The sequence below is a fragment of the Talpa occidentalis genome, unplaced genomic scaffold, assembly GCF_014898055.3.
Source record: "Talpa occidentalis isolate TD23 unplaced genomic scaffold, MPIMG_talOcc4v2.1 talOcc4.10, whole genome shotgun sequence".
Taxonomy (NCBI): domain Eukaryota; kingdom Metazoa; phylum Chordata; class Mammalia; order Eulipotyphla; family Talpidae; genus Talpa; species Talpa occidentalis.
This window is the reverse complement of record NW_023600993.1, coordinates 80,513,672-80,532,601: the sequence shown is the minus strand read 5'-3', so window position 1 is coordinate 80,532,601 and position 18,930 is coordinate 80,513,672.

Here is an 18,930-nt window from a genome sequence, read left to right as displayed (position 1 = left end):
GGGTGGGGCAGGGAACCTGGAACCTCCCCCTTTCCTGGGGACCACCCTGTTACAATCCCCCCTTTTAATTTTCATTCCACCATATCTATGGTGGCACAGATCTCAGGGTGTAATCTTAGGAGACAGTCTTTTTTCAGGGTTACAATGTGTGTAAGAGAAGCAACAATTAGTCAGCAGCATTGTCCATGAATGTTCAGTATGACAGTTTTCCATTACTTGAAAATAGTCCATTATCCAAGCCAAAAGAAAAAAAATCTTGAGCGTTAGCTAAAACAAGACAGCAAATATATCAAAATCACAGGGAAAAAATGTTAAAATGGTTCAACTGATGTAAAACACAAATTTTCTCAACCTTGATCCCAAACTTTTAACAGCAAAGCAAAAGTTTGCAAACCAAATCTACTTTTAAACCATATTGCCTATTTTTGCATAAAATCACAGGGCAGAATAACTAAGCAGCAATTTTTAGCTGGCTCCGTTGGAATACTCCATATAGGATTCAGAGCGAACTGTTGACATCCGGTCCGTGTAGGCTTCTGAAAGAAGTTGGTCTCATCAGACTCCACCTGGGCTTTCCTCTTTTCGAGGGTACCAGGGACTTTTCGTTGGCCGGGTTGTCCAGTCCTGCCAATGGAGGCAAGCTTCCTCACCTTCTTTGGAGGTCTCTGGAACCCTACAAACAAGGCAAACAGGTTCTCCTCTTCTTGGTTCAGCTCTGTTTCAACTTTCTGGAAGAGCTCCACACAAAGCCACACAATGAAACTTATGTCCAATTTTTTTCAGTTTAAACAAAATCCCTATGGAAGTTATGCAAAAACAGACTCTGAGATAAGTAGTAAAAGATTACTACCACTATTTTTATGCCGTGTTGGTATCAAGGGGAGAGAAAATGCAAACACAAGTTAGCTTTGTTGGAAAAAAAAATTACAACCTTGCTGCAGATCCTGGTCACCAAAACAAGAAAACTTTGTGGATTTAGAGCAAAATGCAAAAAAATCATCAGTATTATTATGTCAAGGAAAACTTAGTAAATATGAGGTGTATTTCCAAGTCTATTCAGTCCTTAGTAGAAAAGTTTTACTCTCAACAGTTCCATCAATAGGAATCTGTTGAGACCTTTTTTCCCTATATTTCCGGAAACAATTTCTGTAGGTGTGAAACAATTGAATTATACAATATTACAAGGTGACAATCATCATTGACAATTTATATCCATATCAGGTCATGGTGTTACCCGTTTTCCCAAGTGACAATGCTTCCCTTCTAGTTTTACTCTACTAGGTGAAAGCCAAATAGAACAAATTCATCTAATGCCTTCCCAGGAGGAAAGGGAGAAACTTCGTGGAGTGTCTCAGGAGCTCTACTGAGGTTCCACAAAATTTCCTTGCATCAGTCAAATGACAGGCTACCAAATTTGTACTTGAATTTAGATTTCTGGGAAGCTTTGCCATAAATATCAGAAAATTAGCAGAAACAACAATATTCAATCTCTATGAAGGCACCGGCTTAGTTCAGTAGCACAATGTTGACAATCAAACCATAACTTTTTTGTTTTTATCATAACTGGAGACTCTTTTTTTTTTTTAACGTCTATGGGCACCATGTATACCAATTTGTGGATCACTGGAGGTCAAGACAGTTAGACACAAGGACATACAGACATTCAACGTATAGACAAAGACAGTTTTTTTTTAGTTATGCCACGTAGAATATGTTATGTAACTGCAGTTTTACTCCATAGGCTCAGAAAAAAAATATCAAAGTCCAAAAAAAATGTGGAGTGTTGCTGGCAGAAAAATTTCCAGTTGTCATCCTGCAAACCTAAGACTTTGGAAATAGGAAGGAAAAGTTTTATTAATCACAAGGGTTACATGACCTTGTTTATCACCTTAGGGTTTTCAGTGTTGAAGACTTTTTATTAGAAGTCAATCCTGGGGTATTTTGTACAGCAACTGAAAGAATAAAAGTAACAGTTAACTTTTAAGCAAAAGGAGTCATCTCTTGTTAGCCACCAAGCAGGCACTCCTTGGGTTTCCTGGAATAGAACCTGAAAAAGCAAAATCAAAATATCAGTAATTAACTTTCAATTAAAAGGAGTCATCTCCTTACTTCTGTTAGCCACTCTGGGACAGAAGCTGAAAGAGCAGATTAAACATTTAAGAATAGATTACACCTCCCCCACACTAGGGAGGGACAACAACAACACAGGTATGAAAACCTGGTACAGTTACATGATGCACCCTAAAGAGTGCTTTCCATAACAAACCTTCCTCAGTAGGAAGCAGAAACTTAGAATCTTGTCTTACACCAGCAATTGAACAAATCCAGTATTGAAAATGGCAAACATGCCCAAAACAAATTGTGTAGACAAAATTCACAGCAGCAAATCCTTTCAGACTCAGACAAAATCTTGTTAATTTTTCTGATCCAGACTTTGCAAAAATTCAAGTTATCTCCAAGAATCCATCAAGGCTACCAGCGATTACCAGTTACTGCTTAAGGCTACTCTTTCCTTAACACCCAGGCATACATTTGCTAATTAAAACACCACCTCTCCACAGTTGGCTTGCAAAACCGGTCAGACACAGGGCAGGAAGTAGTCAAAGACAAAGCAACATACCACTGAAGAACCATTATTGCCTTTAGAAATGCTAATGAGACAGCAGAGATTACAAAAAGAAAGAAAAAAAAAAGTTCCAAGTGGCCTCAGACGCCATCTTTGATCTGGCCACATGGTTCAATGTACTGCCTAATCTTTTGAGTAAAACCGGCACAGAACAATTTCCACAAAATCAAATGTCTTAGCAAGTCACTACAAACAAATTACATACAGACACACAGATCTTCACAAAGCCCAAGCCAGTTTTTCAACAGCAAATCGACATATGAAACAAACACACCGGAGAAACCAAAAATCACATTTGCGCTTATGGTAGCCAGTGCCATAGGGAAGCCCAATTTCCCATGGGGCTGACTAACCACGGATGGCTCTGTCCTAAATCACGTTGGACGCCAAATCTGTTATAGGACAGGGAGAGGGGCAGCCCAAGCCCCGCAAACCTGCCTATTCTAAATGGGTTCTGCCATCCGCCGCATCAACACAAAACATAGGAGACTTTAATGGGAAGGAACTTTAATAAAACTAGGAAACAATACAGGTAAGGCAAAGAGTCTAGTTTCTAAGTGAAGCACCCAAAGTTACCCATCCCCTCGTGGGTAAAAGTCCATCCATATGGGATCGGCCCAGAACAAGGCCCCAAAGTCTACCACAAGTCTAAAACATCTTCCAGTGGGGACCCACAGAAAAGGGTCACAAACAACTGGACAAGCCCGGAAGGAAAAGAGCAAAATCAACATCAAGATAAAAGCTGCCATGGTCACCTCCCCACGGGTCTCACCCACATCTGTGTCACCCAGTCCACGACCAAAAGACAAGCGCAGTTTCTTCACGTGTCTCTAGGCTCCATGCACCTCCTCCAGGTCTCCTGGCTCCATCCTGCTCCTTCCTTCCTCAGTCTCTTCTGCAGCTTCTCTTCCTGCTCAGCTCCACCCTTCCTTGGGTGGGGCAGGGAACCTGGAACCTCCCCCTTTCCTGGGGACCACCCTGTTACAAAACCTTTCCCAGAGTGAACCCAGGGACCCCACAACTCCACAAAAATGACATCACCAGAACCCCCCCAAACCTACCCACTCTAAATAGGTTCTGCCATCCACTGCATGAAGGCAAAACATATAGACCTTTAATGGAAAGAAACTTTAATACAATTAGTGTACAATACTGAAAAGACAAAGAATATAGTTTCTAAATCAAGCACCCGAAGTTATCTGTACCCTGGTGGGTAAAAGTCCACCCAAACGGGCTTGGCCCAGAGCAAGGCCCAAAAGTCTGCCATAAGAAAGCGCCTTCCAGTGGGGACCCATAGAAAAGAATCAGAATCAGAAACAACCAGACAAGTCTGGGAAGAAAAGAGCAAAATCAAAATCAAGATAAAAGCTGCCATTGTTAACCTACCCACAGATCTCTCACCCACATCTGATCTGTTCCAACCAGTCCAGGACCAAGAAGCAAGCACAGTTTCTTCACATGTCTCTCTGCTCCACGTGCCTCCTTCAGTTCTCCCTCTTGCTTTCCATCCTGTTTCTTTCCTCCTACAGTCTCCTCTCCAGCTTCTTCTCCTCTCTGCTCAGCTCTACTCTCCTTTGGGTGGGGCAGGGAACCTGGACTCTCCCCTTTTTCTAGGTATCTCCCTGTTAAAAAACCATTTATTTCTTATTCTTCCCTTATTGCCCTTAGACTACTAACACAAAGTTCACTAGAAATGGTGTTAGTGACATTATTGTCTATTTCTTTACATCAAAAGGAAAGGTTAAATGTTGAAATATTAAGGATGATATTTACTCCTGGATTTTTGTAGACATTATCAGATTCAGCAACTCCTGTCTATCTCTAATTTGCTAAAGTAATTTTTTTTTAAGAAACAGCTCTTGGATTTTGTCAAAAATTTTTTCTACACCTTTAAAGTCATCATATTTTTTCCTTCAAATAGTTAATATGTTGAGTTATAGTAACTGTCATCCTAATGTTAAAGCACCTTTTCATTTGGGGGAGAAAAAGTAGAAAAAGCAATTTAGTAGTAATGCTGTATCCTTTTTATACATTTCTGATTCAGTTTGCCAGGACGGGTCCAAGATTTTTGCATTTATGTTAATAATTGCATTTATGTTAATAATAATTCAGAATGATCCTGAATTTTTCTGTCTTTGTGTTTTTGTTACAGGGCAGGGAGAGGGGCAGCCCAGACGCCGCAAACCTACCTGTTCTAATAGATTCTGCCATCTGCCTCATCAACACAAAACATATGAGACTTTAATGGGAAGGAACTTTAATATAATTAGGAAACAACACAGAAAAGACAAAGAACATAGTTTCTAAATCAAGCACCCAAAGTGTGTAAAAGTCCCCTCGTGTATAAAGGTCCACCCAGGCAGGATTGGCCCAGAACAAGGCCCCAAAGCCTGCCCCAAGTCTAAAGCCTCTTCCAGCGGGGTCTTACAGAAAAGGATCAGAAACAATCAGACAAGTCTGAAAGGAAAAGAGTAAAATCAAAATCAAGAGAAAAACCGCTATTGTCACCTCCCCAAGGGTCTCTCACCCACATCTGTGTCACCCAGTCCACGACCAAAAGGCAAGTGTAGTTTCTTCACACATCTCTTGGCTCCATGTGCCTCCTCCAGGTCTCCTTCTGGCTCTGCATCCTGCTTTCTTCCTTCTTCAGTCTCCTCTGCAACTTCTTTTCCTCCCTGCTCAGCTCTACCCTCCTTTTGGGTGGGACAGGATACCTGGAACCTCCCTCTTTCCTGGGGGCCATCCTGTTACATTTTGATATCAAAATATGTATTTCAGGATTCCCTAGTGGACTAGGGATTAAGTCTCAGCACACTGCTGCATCCTGAGTTCCATCCCTGATCAGGAAGCTAACCCATACATGGCGCAGCAGACCTCTCCTGTCTTGCCCACTGCTCCCCTCAGCAGCATATTTCAGTAGATCTGCCTGTTCTGCTCCCCACTCTGCCCCTGGTGAATCCTCTCACATCCTGCACCTCTGGCCTAAACCCCAGTTCTTGTAAGAATAAATAAATTAAAGTAAATATATATTTAAAAGAATGGTGATCATAATCAAAAAGCTCAGATGAAGCAGAAAGAGGTCTGTGACATGGCAGTCACCCTGTTCCATCATCAAGGATGTATTCTCTACATGGGGTTCAAGGATCACCTTCCACTGAGGGAGCATTTATTTATGAAGCATCTCCACTTTATACCCATGTATGGTGAACATCTAGCTGACTCTCTTCTGGGAGTTGCCCCAATTATTCTGAATTCCTCCTAACAATCAGTAAGTCTCTTTACTTTATTTGAAAGTCCAGATGGTGGGAAGTTAGACCAGTTCCTGCCTTTCCTTGGAGACGTATCCCTTGTAAAAGATGTGACTAGAATTCAGGCAGCTAATTTAACTACCGTTTCCCAGAAGGATACACAACGTTATCTTAAGGAATGTGAATAGCTGGGTAAGATGGAGGTTTTAAACTGAATATCCTTTTGGTATATTAAAAAGGATTATATAAATATAAGTAGCAAAAGTAATTAATTAGAAACATGCAGTTTATAACAAGTAGAACATGATATTTCAGGATTTCTATTTTGTCCACATTCATGGAAAATGCATCTATGCTCTCCTTAAACATTGCCAATTTAATTTTGGTAATGGAAATTTTGGAACAGGGAAGATGAGAGCAAGAAAGAAATTGTAACTAGATTAAAATCCTCTGGCTAAGAACAGTACAGAACTTTGTGTTTGCTTTTGGAGCTTTGCCTAGTAACAGCTTATTTTTTTATTCTTCTGAAATACCTTAGTGGATTTTATATGCTTTCTGAATGTATTAATGATTTTTCCATTTTTAAGTTTGATCATTGTATTTTACTGTGCTTTCTGGAGTAATGGCCAGACTTCAGGACATTATTGTACTGGTCCCATCTTGTCACTTTATTACATTAACAAGATGTAACTTATTTTATCAAGGTGCAAACATAGTATGTTAAAGACCTAGAATTTGGCCTGCCATTTGCTATTTATGTGATTTTGAAGTTACTCAGCTTTTTGACTTTCACTAGTAGTATCCCCATTTCTAAATTGGGGCTATCAATACCAATTGTTTTTGCTTAGATTCCCCAGAAAACAGAAACTGAGACCAGTTTGAAAGTTATGGTAGTTAATTTGTGTGAGAAGGAATTACAGGGCAGGGAGAGGGGCAGTCCAGATCCCACAAACCTGCCTACTCTAAATGGGTTCTGCCACCCACCGCATCAATGCAAAACATATGAGACTTCAATGGGAAGGAACGCTAATACAATTAGTAAACAATACAGGAAAGGCAAAGAATCTAGTTTCTAAATCAAACACCCAAAGTTACCCATCCCCTCGTGGGTAAAACTCCATCCAAATGGGATTGGCCGAGAGCAAGGCCCCAAAGCCTGCCACAAGTCCAAAGCATCTTCCAGTGGGGACCCACAGAAAAGGATCAAAAACAATCAGACAAGTCTGGAGGGAAAAGAGCAAAATCAAAACCAAGACAAAAACTGCCACTGTCACCACCCCACAGGTCTCTCACCCACATCTGTGTCAACCAGTCCATGACCAAAAGGCAGGCGCAGTTTCTTCATGTGTCTCTCGACTCCATGTGCCTCCTCCAGGTCTCCTTCTGGCTCTCCATCCTGCTTCCTTCCTTCCTCAGTGACCTCTGCAGCTTTTTCTCTCCTTGCTCAGCTCCACCCTCCTTTGGGTGGGGCAGGAAACCTGGAACCTCCCCCTTTCCTGGGGACCACCCTTTTACAAAGGGATTGTGGCAATCTGCACCAGTAAGAGTAAGGGAAAAAGAGGAATTGCAGAACAAGGAGGTCCAGAGACAAGGTAATCAGCAGATGTTTCCTCTTGGTACAGAGAGGAGCAAGAGTTCAGGTTATCGATGTCATTTTGACATTCTGGGGCAGATAGCAAGTTGGCAGTAGGGTCTAGTGTCATAAGGCAGTCCATGTTGGAGACAGAAATTTAGAAGAAATAAAATCATAATCATTATCATCAATGGACATTTGAAACAGTAAATAGAAAAGTTCTTTTTAAAGTTTGCTTTTTGTCAAAGTATAACATACACATAGAAAAATGCACAGATCAAGAGCAGAGCATGCTGAGTTTTCACAAAATAAACACACTTGTATCACCAGCACTTAAGTTAAGAAAAAGAACATTGCCAGAACTTCAGATACACCCTGTGTCTGTTCACTTGACACTTAGTCCCCTTATGATGTTTATTTTTGATACTATTGATTCATTTTGAACTTCAGATAAATGGGATATTACAGCATGTATTTTTCAGCATTTCACTTCTTTTTTTTTTAAGATTTATTTATTTATTTATACAAGCACCGGGTACAGTCAGAAGCACAGGAGGGTGAGAGAATTCACCAGAGCCAGAGCGGGGAGCAGAGCAGGCAGAAGGACCAAAGTACAATGCTGAGGGGAGCAGTGGGTGGCAGGAGAGGTCTGCGTGCCATGTGGGACCCTCCTCCAGTGTCCGGGGAGCAGCCGGGGATTGAACCGGCACCGCAGAGGCCGCGGGCAGCTTCGCAAACCCAGCGCTCAACCGCTGCGCCACCGGGGAGGCCCAGCATTTCACTTCTTTCACTCAACATTGTGCTTGAGATTCATCCATGACATGGTGTGTGGTTTTAATAGCAGTTAATTCTTTCCCATGTATAATAATGCATCCATGAGCCTTTAACAATTCACCCATTATATTACTTACATTTGGATTGTTACTAGTTTTGAGCTATTAAAAACATCCCTTAATGACTTTTCAGTTCCCTTTTAACTGTAATACTTTGTACCAACTGTAGGACTGGTTTTTTTTTTTTTTCCTTTTTATCAAGTAAAATAGAAAGTGACTCACGTGATATAATTTAGGGACGTTAAATGTGTTTTAACCTATCCAATAAGTTAAAATAACAGCTATTTAGTGTTAAAGGGTTTGGTTTTCAAGTTTCTCAAATTAAAATTCAAATACTCCCATTGTTAAATATTTTAAAGCACCATCAAGGAACACTTTAGAAGTTGGAAACAAAATCAGACCAAGCCCTGGAGGAATGTACCTCAGAATAATTAGAAATGGGAATAGAATATAGAATTGAAGTAGAATTCTTCTGGGAACAATTCTGACTGCTGTATATTTATATATTTTTCATATTCAATCCCAGAAATCATTAGCAAAGGGGTTTCATTCAACTGTGTCCTTTTAAAATGTAAAAAATGAAAAAATGAAAATAAAAATAAATTTTAAAATGTGTTTTTGTTGGGGAATATACTATCTTTTCTAAATGAGCTTTATAGTGAACTGGTCCTATGAATGTAAGGGCGAAGAGTTCGTGGGTTCAAATCCCAAGATGATCTTTTATGAACCATGAGCCAATGGTACAGTTGTCCTATTTCTTGGTACAGCTGTCCATTGATCTGTAAAGTAGTTTAATAACACTAAATTAGTTAATGTATTTAAAACTTATAATACTGATACTTGACTTCCCACTACTTCCTCTGTAACTAACAATTATGATTTTAATCAATTTGGATCAATGGAGTTGCTGCCACATGAACTACACATTTTTAACTCAAATGATTTTTACTAGAGATTTCTATGCTCGAATCTGTTGCATCAAGTCAGCTAAGACTTGGAGTTCAGTGTTTTGTTCATGAAATATTATTTAATTGTATCAAGAAAACTCTCCAGTTTTACCATCATAATTATAGTAATATCTGCAGATTCCTCATTGCAGCTGTATTCCATAAAAACTATAAACTATGGAGTTAAGTGAAAGTCTCTTCCAAAATTTTCCATAGGTTTTCGAAAAAATTCTATCATTTATTCCTCTGTCCAGTAACTTTATTATCTCTGAAGGGTGAGAAATCTCTTCCATGGTTGACTTTAAAATATTAATATTACTTAAAAATCATAATTCTCAAAAATATATAAATCCTTTGATATATGTGCAAATAACATTGAAATAAGTGTCTGTACCATTTCCTTGTTCCTATAAAGTATACTCATCTTTTTAGAATGCTGAAAAATGTTCACTTTTTTTTTTTTTTTTACATTTTGATGAAATATTCCAGGTCAGCCATACATATCTGAAGCTCAAGTCAACATATGAACAGTAAGAAAACATGAGGAGGGAATGACTCAAAAAAACATGTTGAAATGCAATACTAAAGCTGAGATCATTCATTGAAGAAAAGATAATCTTTTCAGCAATTGACATTAAGAAAACTAGACATCCATGTGCGAAAGAATGAAATTGAATCCTTTATACTATATATGGAAATTAGCTCAAAGTGGATGAAAACTTAAACATTAGCTCTAGGTAGATGAACCGAAACTACAAAACTCTCAAAACAGGGTTAAGCTTCATAATATTGGATTCGCAATGATGCAGTGAATATGACATCAAAAATACAGTGAACAAAACAAAAAAATAGAGGTATTGTGGCAGTACCTCTAAATATTAGAAATAGAATTACCACATGATCCAGGAATTCCATTTCCTACTACACATGCAAATAAATTGAAAGTAGAATCTCAAAGAGATATTTCTACACCCATATTCATAGCAGCATTATTCACAGTAGTCAAAAGATGTCAGTATCCCTGTGTCTATTGACTGGATGAATAGATAAACACAATACCATATATATGTATAATACAATATTATTCAGTTTCAAATAGAAAGGAAATTCATATATATGCTACTACAGATGAAGCTTTAGGACATTCTGCTAAGTAAAATTAGCTAGTCACAAAAAGACAGATGCTGCTTGATTCCATTTACATGAGGTACTTAGAGTGAAAAAAATTATAAGGACAAAGTAAAATGGTGATTCCAGGATCAGAGGCTGGGAAAAGGGTGGTTATTATTGAATGGATACAGGTGCTCAGTTTTGCGAGACGAATAGAGTTCTGTATTTACCCACAAAATTGAACACTTAAGATGGTTAAAATGGTAAATTTTATGTTCTATGCATTCTATCACAATTTAAATAATAATAGTAAATACCAACGTGATATCTAAGAATCTGAAACACTTGTGCATTATTGGTAGTGCTGTAAAATGGTGCAGCTATTGTAAAAAACAGTTTGGAGCTTCCTCAGTAAGTTATAGAATAATCATATGACCCCAAATTTATAAGTGAAAACACAGACTAAAACAGAAGCTTGTATGTGAATGTTCATAGTATTATTCAAATAGCTAAAAGGTAGAAACAACCTATGTGTAGATCAGCACATGAATGGAAAGCAAAATATGGTGTGCATATACACAATGGAATATTATTCAGCCATAAAAGGAATGAATTCGGATACATGGTGTAACATAAATGAACTTTAAATCACTGATCTAATGAAATAAGCCAGACACAAAGAAATAAATACTATAGATTCCACACTTATGAAATATCTATACCAGGAAAGTTTCATAGGTACAGAATATAGACTAGAGAATACTAGGGATTAGGAAGGGGAAAATGGGAATTTATTGCTTAATGGGTAGAGTTTCTGTTTGGGGTGATGAAAATGTTTTGGAAATAGATAATAGTGAGGATTATACAATGTTGTGATTGTAATTAGCAGCACTGAATTGTTCACTTTAAAATTATTTAACTGGAAAATATCTTTTTCATAATTAGAAGTCATTAAAAAATAACTTAAAAAAGTACAATTACTGAGATTTTTGAGATCTACTTTAGAAAGTGACTGAAGGGAAAGAATTGGTGAGTAATCTAAGGTTATTATATACCAAAATAGAGAAATAGAACAAATAGGTAGGGGGTGAATAGGATTGTGAGTCCACGGGGGAACTAAGAGGGTATAGTGATGTTGAAATTGAGATGGTTATAGGGAATTGGCACTAGGATTCCAAACAGTGGACAAATATGTTAGGAAATTATTAGCACCGAGTGGTAGCTGAAAAAAATGGTGTAATTATAATCAAATGAGAAATTTTGGGGAAAATTTATACTCCTCTTCCAATCTAATAAATATGGCTATGTATACTTAAGAAAATCTAACAGAAAATATCTTCCTTCTTAATAGTAATTTTTTGTTTTGATTTTTCTAAAATGAAAAAATCAAAGAGTGAATATTGTACCATTTCATATTAACAAGTTAATTTAATTTTCTTTTGGTTGCTGCCAAACATTTAATTGGATATATAACCCAGAATCATTAATAATTTGTCAATTACTCCAGAGGACAATAGGCTTTTGAAGGTTGGTTCTGAGAATCAATTTACTTATGTGTCCTCTGTGGGATCACAGATTATTGCAAAGACTCCTCGATAAATGAATTTGAATATTACCTGGAAAGAGTAATGGGCTTTACCCTGAAATGACCTCTCTGTGACAGCATCAAGAAACAAGGTTTAAATGCAGTAACAGGGCCACCTTGGTGGTGCAGGGGTTAAAGACAGTGCTATTAAGCTATCTCCAGACACTGCAGCACAAGTTCCATCCCTGATTGGCCAGGGAGCAACCCACATGGCACAGCAGATCTCTCCTGCCTCTACTGCTGCTCCCCTCAGCAGTGTATTTCAGTAGATCTGCCTGTTCTGCTCCCCACTCTGTCTCTGGTGAACCCTCTCACCACTCGCACCCCGCCCCCTGCCCCGCCACCACACCTCTGGCTTATATCCCAGTTCTTGTATGCATACATAAATAAATCTTAAAGAAAAATAAATGTGGTAACACATGAGAAAATTTTGATTCATTTAAAGGTCTGTATAAACATTAGTTTTTGTTATTATTGCGATAATAAAATCAAGTGTCTATGGATCAGGTTCCATCATCAGTACAAACATGTGAAAGGGAACTTAGTGTGTGATATCGTGTGTGTGTGTGTATGTGTGTGTGTGAGCATGAGCCAGAGCAGGGGTGGGGAAGGCAAGCTAGCAGATTTCCCTCAAGACTAGACTTTCATACAGTTATTTAACTAATTCCTAAAAAAAAAAAAATCAATCAGTATATTCAGCAGTATTGCCATTATGGATCAGATAATACTTTTTATGGGGTGCAAGTTTATTTATACATTGTGGGAGTTTAATATCATACTTGGCCTCCACCCACTAGATGCTGGTACCACCTCCTTATCTTGTTGGTACACCCACACCCACCTCCATCATATTACAACAAGTGTTAACAAGGCTATGAAAAAACAGAACACTCTTGCACTCTGTTTACAAGTTTGCACACACAGCATTCCGAAGAGAAATAATTCATCATTTTATAAAAGTTTATGTGTAAAATCCCTAAAAATAGCCTTAGCAATATAAACTAGGGAAATTTCTTTATGAGGGTATGCATTGAGGATTACACCAAGTACTACTTGCAGCACCAAGGGTAAGTGAGAACCTGGATGTCTGCTACTAGAAAAAATGGTGGAGTTTTCAAACTCCACTCCTGGAAAATAGGGCAGAGTGGAGGCTTTCGACCAATTAAACCTCCAGGCTTTTGGTACTTGAAATTACTGGAAGACAAAAAAAAAAAAAGTGATGGATGCTATGTAGCAGTCAAACATAAGGAACTAGAGGCAGAAACAGCAAAAGAAGGATCCTAAAAAAGAATTTGGGGTGGGGCCTCCTCAGTGGCGCAGCAAGTTGAGCATAGCGCTGTGAAGCTGTCCGCAGCCTCTGCAGCATGGATTTGATTCCCAGCTGGCCAGGAAGCTACCCACATGGCGCAGCAGACCTATCCTGCCTCATCTGCTGCACCCCTCAGGCAGTGTTTTCGGTCCATCTGCCTGTTCTGCTCCTTGATCTGTCTCTGGTGAATTCTCTCACCCTCCTGTGCTCTGGCCTGAACCCAGTTCTTGAATAAATAAAATAAATCTTTAAAAAAAAAGAATTTGGGGTGAAAACGAGAAGTTGAATGAAGTGTAGAGTGAAATATTGGTGTGGAGGGAGATAAAGAAAAGGGTTTTGTATGAAATAATAGCGTCCCGAGAATGTAGAGTGTGAATACTTTAACTCTGCACCCAGCTAAAACATACCAAACATTTCCACATTGTTCTTTGCTGCAGACAAACAACCCGCCTTCTAAAGCTTTCATTGATAGTTTGATATTGATAACACACATAGACATTAAGGTCAAGAACAGAACAAGTTTATAGCCTATACATCTCCTTGTTGGGGTGACTTCTTCATATGATGTCAAAATAACCTTTAAAATGCAAATTTATTCTTTTTTAAAAGATTTATTTATTTATTTATTTATTTATAGAAGAAATGGGGTGTAGGCCAGAGGTGCTGGAGAGAGAGGATTCACCAGAGACAGAGTGGGGAGCAGTACAGGTGGATCTACTGAAATACACTGCTGAGGGGAGCATTGACAGACAGGAGAGGTCTGCCTCATCATGTGGGCTAGCTCCCTGGCCAGGGGTTGGAACTCAGGCAGCTGTGGTAATAGCATGATAGTCCTGAAACTTGATCCCTAGGCCACCAAGGGGGCCCAAGAATTTATTCTTACTTTACTTTTTCAAATTGAAGATATTCACTAAATATAATACTCATTCTTCTAATTGCTATTGAAACCAGGAAAATAAAAAGATAGGAAAAATGTCCTACACCTTCATATTTAAATACAAATTATTAATAAATTTCATATTTTAATTTAAAAGAAAACTAAATTGCAAACAAAAAATACCTTTGTTGTGATTAAAAAAAAAAAAGTCAAATGATACCAAAATAATTTTTCCACCAAATGAAATGATGCACAAATACCTTTTGAATCTCACTGATTTGAAATACACATCTTTCTTTTAGGGTCTAACTAAGGAAAGCTGTTACACTAACTCTTCACACTTCTCACTCTCGTGCATACTTGCCAAAAACAAAGAGAAAATCTCTTTCTATGGTGGATTCCCCATAGCGGACCAGGTTCCAAAACGGTTCTCTTAATTGGTTTTACGATTCTTGCCACTAGATGGCGATACAGTACGTACGCTCGCCGTTAATTCTTGTAAACTGGAATCTTTTCAGTGTTCCATTTTCATGCCTTTTATTCACTTTAAGTTAGTCTTTATTATACAAATACACTAATTACTCGGGTACCTTCAAGGTACTATTTCTAGAGGACAGAATCCCTGTTTTTATTTTTTGTATAATTTTTAATATTTCATCTTAGCAAATATTTAAAATGATGTTTAGTATATAAATTATATATATACAGTCTATCATATATAAATATAAAATGTAGCATAAAGATAAAAGGTAAACAGCAACATGCACCTTTTTTCACTGTCTTAAAAATAATTAAACTTTAATCCCAGGACTTGCTGAATTTCACAACTAAAGAAACAGTTTTTCATTTATACGTTTATAGGGTCTGAAAACAGTAAAAGCTTAATAAATATTTGTCAGATGAATGAATGTAGTTACCGGTCTCTCAATTTCTCCATTCTCCTTAAGATAATTATCATTTTTTAAAAATGGCATTTATTTAAAATCACAATTAAATAACTATTTTATTTGACAGTTATAACAAATTATCACGTTCACTTGTTTTACTGAATGGAATCTGTTTCCCCTTTTAAAAGAATCATATTTTCCTGCATTTATTTTTATTTTTATTTTTTTCAAAGATTTATTTATTTTTATACAAGAACTGGGGTATAGGTCAGAGAAGCGGAAGGGTGAGAGGATTCACCAGAGACAGCGGGGAGCAGAACAGGCAGATGGACCGAAATACACTGCTGAGGGGAGCCCTGCCATGTGGCATCTCCCGGCCGGGAATCGAACCCGTGTTGCAGAGGCTGTGGACAGCTTCACAGCGCTGCGCTCAACCTGCTGCGCCACCGGGGAGGCCTTCCTACATTTATTTTTAAAGTTTCCCTGTCATAGTAATCAAACATACAGGAAGAAGTAAATCTATTTGACATTAACTGGTAAAATGAAGCATGAGCATAGCCAGTGACCAAACAACTCCAACTTTGGATATAAAAATAAAAATAGCCCCAAAGAGAAAGCAGCACACTTGTCTGTCAACAGGAATGGTAATTATAAATTATAATATAATCATAACTGGAAGCTTATACAGCAGTGAAAATGAACAACTCAGCTCATCAGCATGGATGAATATTAGAACATAAATTTTTTTAATTAATTTTTCTATGTATATCTTTTACATCACTGTGTATGCCCCATAAAATTCCTACCACCAGTTCACCCGTGAACCTAAGTTTTGAGGGAAAAAAAGCAAATTGCTAAAGAATATATAATTTCATTTTTATGAAGATGATAAACAAGTGAAACTCATTTTTGTTTTGGGATAAGTGGTTACTCTGTCAACAAATCAAGGGAATAATAAAGCACCTTTTTCCTTCTTGCTACCTCCCTCACCCTTTTCCTCCAATCTCACATTTTTACTCTCTACCAAAACACTGGTATATGTGCAGCCACAGAGGTGCATGGTCTGGATATCTCTTCATGAAAGAACTCACCACCCATCTGCAAGGAATATATTTAGCTCACTGATTCCAGGCTTTTCACTCTCATGAGTATAAGTTGATGCTATGCTTTCCTGGGGGCAGATTCCAGCAATGATTGGCCATTTGTGCCTAACAAGGGATTCATTCAACGGGTAAACTTTTCTCTAGAGCTTCCCATTGGACTGGCCAAGACTTGGCAGAGCTAAAGCATGATCTATGGTTTTCTCTATTCTATCCTGCCTCTTTCCCATTTTCTCCTTCACAGTTGCTATTACCTGAAAACCTCTAGTGCTCCTAAGTCCATCTCAACCTTACGTACCCAGAAGATCCAACAGAAACATCTACTTTCTATTTGACCTAGTTATACATAAATGCACACATTAGAGTATTTACCATTGTTTACAGAACTGTGATACTATCGGGTCCAAATGTATTCATTTTGCTTTTGTCACTTTAAGATAGTGAGGTTATGGCTCCAAGTCCATTTCGAACTCTAAATCATCATTTTGATTGCTGCCTAATATTAGATGATACTGATATCCTTCAGTTTGTTAATTTCCCCACTAATGGGAATATTTTTTTTTTACTTTCTCCTTTATCCACTGGTCCAGTTTATCCATTCTGCTACATTTTAAAATCTTTTCTATTTTTAAAATTTCACTTTATATCCCTTTTCACCCCCTTTTTCATTTTCATTTATGTTTGTGATCTTCTAACCCCTTCGGGATGAGCATTAGCCTAGTGGCTAAGGGGGTACACTGGCACCATATTTTTTTTTAAGCTTTGAAGTCTGGTGCCATCACTTGCTAGCTGTCTTATACTCATCCACATTTTAACCTCTGTTTGCCAGTCCCTTCATTCTAAGTAACAGGAAGATAGTATCTACCTCATAAGATTTTTAGCAAACAGCTTAATATTCGATAAAGAACAGAACATTTTCTAGCATGTAGTAAGTGTTCTGAGGTACTGAATTTTTTTTTCTTTGCTCTTTTTCTCTATTGGTAATAAAGACACGTCATCCTATATATTTTTCTCTGATTCTGCTGGTACCATGTCTCAACTGATGTGCGGTGTCTTTCTTTCTAGTTCTGTCCATGAACATTCATATTAACTTTGTTTTCCTAATTAACTCAATGGCCGTTTGGTATTAAGGTTAAATAATTTCAGTTGTTTAGTTTTGTGGCGTATGTTTATTAAGCTCTAGATTATGATCAGAAGATTTGGCTTATAAATTTTATTTGTTCAGTTTGGGTGGCCAATCATATGATTAATTAATGTCTCATTCATATGATAAAATTGCATATTTTCTCTCTATAATTATTTGCTATACCGTAAAATCAATTTTTAATTATGTTTTCCATTTGCTATATAAATTCTTACTGATTCTTAAGTTGTATTTATAATATCTCACAATAGTCCTATTTTTTAATTAAAATTTTCTTGCGTTGATAATTGTCTTTGTTTTGCATATTTAGCAGTAATAGTCATTGGCTTATAATATATATATCTTTCTCAGTAACCGTGCCATTTATCTTACATAATGTTCCTTTATAATATTAGGTTTTCAACTTCAAATTCTCCCTCTTTAGATTAATGGTATAAAATTTGTGTTTTTATTTTTGTTTGCCTTGGAGCAACAGTGCCAATATGAATATTTTTCTTTTTCCTCGAGTAATATTTTCCTAGTTTCTTAAGTCTGATACAAATACCTATTTATTCTTGAAGTTCAGAAATTTCACCAGGATATGCCAAGTCTAATTTCATCCACCCTGTGAGGAAGTCATTCAGTCCTTTAACTATGAGGAATTTATCTTTCCTCCACTCCGAGTAAATCTCTTAATAAAACTCAACTTATGTATTTCTTCAGTTAGGTAGTTAGTCAAGAAATAGTAAAGACCGCCATTGTTGTGTTCCTGTTTGCTAACAACCATCTATCTGTTCAGGATAATTAAACCCATCGGCCTCTCTGACTATCGCTCCACCTCTCTTTGCTGTCATTCTTCCACTTACCCTTAGGACTCAGACTTAAGCTATTTGGTATCTACCAAAAACTCCCAGCAAAAATCATATTGGTGAAATACAGGAGAGATTCTTATTAGAGTTTTTAATTTTAAGCAAGGGAAGCTACTATCATGCTCTTGTGTTGGTGATCACAGTCATTGTAATAGATCAAAAAAATTAAATCTATTGATTGAGAAGAGAAGGACAAAACTGGCATTACTTACAGATGATATCATCTCTCCAGAAAATTTAAGAGTATAACCCAAATTATTATTAGCACTATTAAGAGAATTTATCAAGGTCATGTGTAAGATTAACCTACAAATCTTGATATATCCATAAGCAGTAATAAATATTACAAATCATGTAGAAACAATTGTACCAAGAGTTAAGTATAAAAGATATAATTAAAAACCTCAAGGGAAAATAATGCATGAATATTTTTAATAATTTTGAAAAATCTGAGAATATTCCGTATTTAAATATTTCAAGTCTCCTCACTGTATTCCTTAAATTCAGAACAATATAACATCCACATAGGAATTATAATATGAGATTTATATAAACTTGAGGAAGTATATTTACATTTCATCTAGAAGAGGTAAAACAAATATACAGACAAAAGAATAGCCAATATGGTGCCTCCCTGGTGGCACAAGGGGTTAAGCACAGCACTGTGAAGCTATCTGCAGCCTCTGCAGCATGAGTTCGATCCCCAGCCGGCCAGGGAGCTACCCACATGGCACAGCAGACCTCTCCTGTCTCACCCGCTGCTCCCCTCAGCAATGTATATTAGTGGATCCGCCTGTTCTGCCCCCCACTCTGTCTTTGGTGAATCCCCTGAACCCCCTGGCA